Below are 6,421 nucleotides of genomic sequence, written 5' to 3'. Positions count from 1 at the left end.
TTATGCAACAAAGTAGTTTTTATACAAATTTAAACTTTTATTCTGTTTTTGAAATTGCTTTAAGCTATTTTTGATATATAGTTATTTTAAATAATTTTTTTCCTATGTTATTCTTAATATTTCATCAAACTTAAATATTTTTAATGTTTATGGAATAGTATTTAAAACATAACATTATAAAATATATCAAGTATTAAAAATATATCCAACTTTTTTAACTATTAATTATTTTTTTTTAAAATATCCATAAAAATTTTTACATGAAACACCAGCATGAAAATTCAAAACAGCCTATATTTTTTTTTAAATTTGAGAAATGAGTTGGGTATTTTTTTGAAATTTATGCTTCAAAAATTAATGATTTAATTAGTTCAATAAGTTAATTATAGTCTATTACAGTGAATAACTCCAACACACGTTTGAAGAAATCTCACTTGGTAACCATTATTACATTAGTCAGAGTTAATTCATTCTTTAAATTTGAGAAAAATATCGCTTAGTTGTCTGTACTTTGATTAAAGAATTAATAATTTATTTCTTCAATTGAAATAAAAGCTAATTTTTCAATTTTTACTTTCACTATAGTTTAAGTAAATTAATTTATTTTTCGATTTCAATGTAAAGTGTGTTTATTTCCTTTTTTTATGTTACTCATATACGTTTAATTCACTGCTTTAACGTGGTATATATTTCATCTCAAAATCTTGTTTTATAACATTTTATTTTGTTTCATTATTTTTTTTAATTTAGTACTAGGCAGAGAGATTTCACGCATATCTATCGAAGTTATGATCTTTCGTTGTTTAAAAACTGAACTAAGTTTTTACAAGTTGTTTCGCTCCACTTTTTTAGGTGCTCCCTTGTTAACTTGAATGATTAAAATAATTTTATATTGAATAAATGTTGCAAATTCGTATGGAAATTTTTGACTATTTATTTCTTAGTGCTTATATAAATGTGTGCAGTTATGAATAATTTCGAAAATACTGTGCATCATTTCTTTAAACAAAATAGTTCCATTTTTGACTCATGGCTGTGTTTTCTATTTGAATCATAAAATTAAAAATATGACTTGATCGTAAGTTAATTTTGAATTCATAAACTAAGCAAATATTATAGTATATACTTGATTAAAAACAAATGATAAGAAAAGTTTGCTTACAAAATCATGTATTTCAAACCTTTTAAACTATATTCGTTGACTATAAAAGTATCTATAAATTCATATTACTATTTAAAAAAATATACATATAACTCCTAATTTTTTTAAAAAAAGTAATGCTATAAGACTCTAAACACGTGAACTCAAAATTATTTAATAAAACTGAATTATCTAAATTTTAAATTCGTATAATTATTTATATATCATAAAAGTATACGTTATTGATTTCATAGTCTTGTTTTTTGATTAAATTATTTTTAAACTGCTACATTAATTAAAACATAACGACTACAAATAAATTCCATGATTATAAACCTCATATAGATCGAAAATCATTTTTATAGCCTAAAACATTAAATTTTTTAATTCTTAAGCATGAGTTTTACTGAAATCCTGTGTTGTATTGAAAAAAAACTTTTAAATTTTAACTAAGCAGTGCTTAATTATTTCTATTTTTAAAAAAATAGCATAACAATGACAATAATGTCTTATGACGAACTACTATGTAATCACTCTTACATTTTATTACTTCTATATCGAACAAAAACGTGAATTACAAATTGCCGATTTCAAAATACTGCAAAGATTTATTATAATACTTTGCAAAGTTAATGATGACAGGGACTATCAGTATTATGCTATGGTCACGAATAGTCCATGAAATGATGAATAAATGAGTTTATGCAGTCAATTTAATGAGCCTATGTATCTTCTTTATTATTTACTTATCTGGCAGAAAATAGACATAAGTTTTAAAAATGCATTCAGTTTCTACCGGCTTCTTCAAAGGAATATTGCATGAATAGCACAAATTTAAAAGGAAAACTGGATTACTCTGAAGGCAGCTTAAGTCTTCAAACCTAAATAAGGGAGAATATTTCTTGTTCTAAAACTAAGAGTTTTTCTTTACAACAAGAAATTGTTTCGTAGAAATAAATAGTTTCTTCAAAAATATCGGCGGATATGTACGGTAAATCGGTGAAATGCTTAGTTTTTCAATAATGCTAATGCTGTTACATAAAATTTTTACGTGTATGCTAAAAAAGTTCTTGCAATGAAAAAACGCATATCTTATTATTTTTATTTAACTTTTTTTACTTGTGATAGAAAAAGTAGCAAAATTTTTAAAACAAAATCTATTTTTACTTGTTTGCACTCAATTTGGGTTCAAATAAAAGGACAAGTTAAAGGGTAACTCCACAACTTCACTCAAATACAGTTTTTTTTTATATATTATTAACAACATCAATTTTTGAAAAACAAGAAATTAAAAAGACGCTCGTGCAACAATGTTAATTTTAAAGCGCCAAGCAGACAGGCAGCAGTAAACATGTTTATGGATTTAGAATTGACACCTGCTATCTGTGATCAAATTTTTAAAAAAAATTGTGAAATTTGTTCGGAATAAAAATACTAGCGGCTAACCGAATATTTTTATCATCGTCCTGTTCCTCTTTAATTATGTTTAAAATTTTTTCTTCTCTTAACTGCTGTGAAATCTTTTTTCAATATAATATGTCCTCCACAAAATATTTTGTAGAATAATAATTAATCATGTTTAATAATCATACATATCAATAGAAATTCGAATAGAGAATAAGATACCACACTCTTACATTTCTTCGATTTTGCTTTATATCATAAAAAAAGTTTCTTTAAGTTTACGTTGATTCAAACTGCCAAACATTTTCTATTTATTTATGTTGTTTCGTAACTTCTTATTTACATATTATAAAAACTTTTATTAAATAAGTATCAATAATCATTTATTACCTAAGTTTTTAAAATAATAAAAGAGAAACACGCATCAATAATTTCAAGATAAATATCTTAACTAATAATCTTTTTTCCCCGTGATGAATTAGAGAATTGATTCATTAAAAAGTTTGTAGAATTAAATTATCAGCATTCTCTAACATATTAGTTTTGAATTAACCATTACAATTACTATTAAAGAAATACGATGTTTCATCGGTATTGTGGAGTAATTTAATTGTTGTTATTAATGCCACTTGCCAATACCAGCAAGCCTGCTATGGGAATCCAAGTGATTTTAAAGCAGTGAGTGCGCCTCTTGTTTTGCAGTAGTGTCATCTATGGCCAAGAATACGACTTCAGTCACACACACGTCACAGCCCGTATTACAGGGAGGACCCATTTATTCATCTACATATCATAATACGAGAGAATTATGAATCTCTAATTCAGTACCTCCAGAGGTATTTTTTGTTATGAGAACTTGGTGGACTTTGTGACCCGACACACTTAGCGCACACCAGTCACTTTTCCATACGCGGGGATTATTTAGCCGGCGGGATTCGAATTCATGATAATCCTGAACATGAGCCCAGCGTCCCACCTACAAAATATCCCGGCCTGTGGTCTAATTCAGGGGAAAACCCCGAAGACGTTTTAAAGCTTATATCTAGGGGACAAAAGAGAAGATACATTAATTAAAATCGACTACTCGGAATGATTATGAATTATCACTGTTTTACGGAAGCCCATTCAATTGCAAATTTTTCATGAATATAGACCTATTTCATGACCTACGAAATTTGGAACAACAAATCATTATATATTGGAACATAATTGGGCCATAAATAGCATTTTCCTTCATTTTTATTACTACACTCTTTTATTTTATAAACATGTATTGTATATAGTGGGCTATACTAATTAGTGGGCGTAAATATAACAAATATTGAAATCCAGCATAACTTGCATGCTTTGTGAAAAATTTTCCTAAAACCTTCCTCAACAAACTCTGTATTTTTTTGATAGTGATGTTTTCCTCGAAGAAAAAAAGGGCACAAATACTTACGCAGCTTTAAAGAACTAGAAAACTATAAGGTATATGAATAGAAAAAAAAAGAAAAACTTCTCGACTTTATTAGTTTCCTAAACTTTTACAGCTCAATAAAGTCCAATTCAGGGTCTTGGTTAAGAAGAGATAAGAAAGTTCCACTTTGGGCTATTAATATTGTCTCAAAAGAAAAGCCAATAAACTTTGAAAAACAAACATATGGAGAAAATTGTTTTAACATAACAGATTTTCCACTGTTTTTTTTTAAATAAAAAGGAACTATTTTCTACTGCTCAATTATAAGAACTGCGTTAAAATATCATTCTACACATTTTATTTTCATTCTTTGAAATCTGAGAATTTACATTTTATACTGTAATAAGGTTTTAAGCGATATAAACTATATTGAAGTTCAAATATAATGCTTTAAATATGATATTAAAGAAATGACATTATTTAGGTTATATTTACTTCTAAGTTTAATTTTTTAACTGAATGCGTACTATTCCGAACTAGAATTTTGAAAAACAGAAATTTCGGTAAAATACCATGTAAAAGAAAAAATTGCCAAATTAAATATCTTTTATTTTTGGTTATAGTAACGGAATTGTGTTTTTTTTTAAAAAATGCTTCAAGTTAATTTTACCAGAAAACTTCTCAGCGTATTTATATTTCCTTCAGAAAACCTTTGCTCTCATTTCGATAAAATGCTTCAGCTATTTAATATGTACACCGTAAAAACACAATGTATACTATAATTATACTATTATTGCTATCATTTGTTTCAATAATGCAAAAAAAAAAATCTAAAGAAGGGCTTTTGTTGTGAAACATGTAATTTTTTTACACTGAAAGCAACATTAAAATATTTTAGGGTTACAATTTTATGACAAAACTTTAAAACTTTCATTTTAGTATGTATTTTAATATTTTTTCAATAATAATTTCGAGAAATAGTTTTATTTTAATTAATTTATTTTCTTATAATTCATATGATTTATAATATAGTTTTCGGTTATTTGCATTGCTTTCAAAGTTCTACTTTTTAAATACAAAAATATTAAATAGATAAAAACTTTCAAGGCAGGAAAAAAGAACTTTCCCAGATAATTTATGATATTTAATATTTATATACAAATTGAAATTAAAATAACTCAACCTACACTGATATAAGATCTTTCCAAATCATTTCCAATCATCAGTTTATAACTTTTAGAACGAATGAGAGAAATACCATTGCGTAGTTGAAAACATAATAATTGAGTGAAAAAAATTTTATACTGTTATTGTCTACCATTATTCAGTTATGAGTATCGGCTTGTTTTTCTGGCATAATTGTGACGTTATATCTTCTTCACTTTACTGATATAACAAGATTTTTTTCATTATTTTCATTAAAATGTAATTACAAAATATGGGCAGTATGCATTGTATTTTTTGTGGCAGAAGCTAATTTTCGTAAACAATTTTTTTGTAACTTGTAAAGATGCTTTAGTAGTATTTTCCACAATTATACAAGCTGTTTTTTTTAAACTGTCAGTAAATTGAAAAAAAAAAATACTTTTAAAAATTAAATTGTACAATTGAAATTATCAAAACTCGAACAAATTCTCTGTTTACATTATTTCATTTCAGATTCCAGATTAAATTGGCTATAAAAAAAGTAAAAGCATGCCTCATCTGTAAAATTCATTTTACCGTAAAATTATTTTTATCGTAAAATTTTACATTGTAGTTTTTACTGTAATATTGATTCAGTACAATGATTAAGTGATTTCACAGTAAATATTATTATAAAAATCACGACGTGTTTTATTGTTTTGTTCAAGAAAACTTAACTGAAGAAAACTGAAAATTTGATAACCTTAAAATTTTCTTCATGAAAAGTTTACTGTAAAAAAACTGGCATCCTGAGTTCCAGTACTGTTTTGTCGTAATTTGATCCAGAATGTGTTAAAGTGAACTACGAAATACAATGACATCAAATTGTTTTTATAATCCTCGAATACACATTTAATTTAAACTAAACACCGAATTATTATTTTATAAAATATAAATACGCCATTTTATTATTCTTATAAGTATAATAAACGGTCATTACTTTGCACTCGAAAAAATTCCGTATCAATTAACGGTAAAAATGCCGGCACTTTTTACCAACATTTGATTCGGAATTTTTTACTTATTATTGAAAAATCGTATTTCTAGACTGGTTTACATTGAATTAAATTACATTTAAGTAACAGGTACCAATCATGTTTTTAAATTTGTGTTGTAAGGTTACAAATTTAACTTGTGCCACTTAGCCAAGTCGATATCTGTCATCCACCAATTTTTCCCGGATACTCCTCCTACTTTCGGACACATCAATGGACTGGGGAGCAATTAAATCTTGGATTAATAACTTGTAATTAACAGTATAAGATTTTGGGTCAGTCGCAAATTCCAGAAAT

The sequence above is a fragment of the Parasteatoda tepidariorum genome, chromosome 7 (genome assembly GCF_982258835.1).
Source record: "Parasteatoda tepidariorum strain Cologne lab strain chromosome 7, Ptep-v5.0, whole genome shotgun sequence".
Classification (NCBI taxonomy): Eukaryota; Metazoa; Arthropoda; class Arachnida; order Araneae; family Theridiidae; genus Parasteatoda; species Parasteatoda tepidariorum.
The sequence above is the reverse complement of the archived record's forward strand: the minus strand, read 5'-3'. Positions refer to the sequence as shown.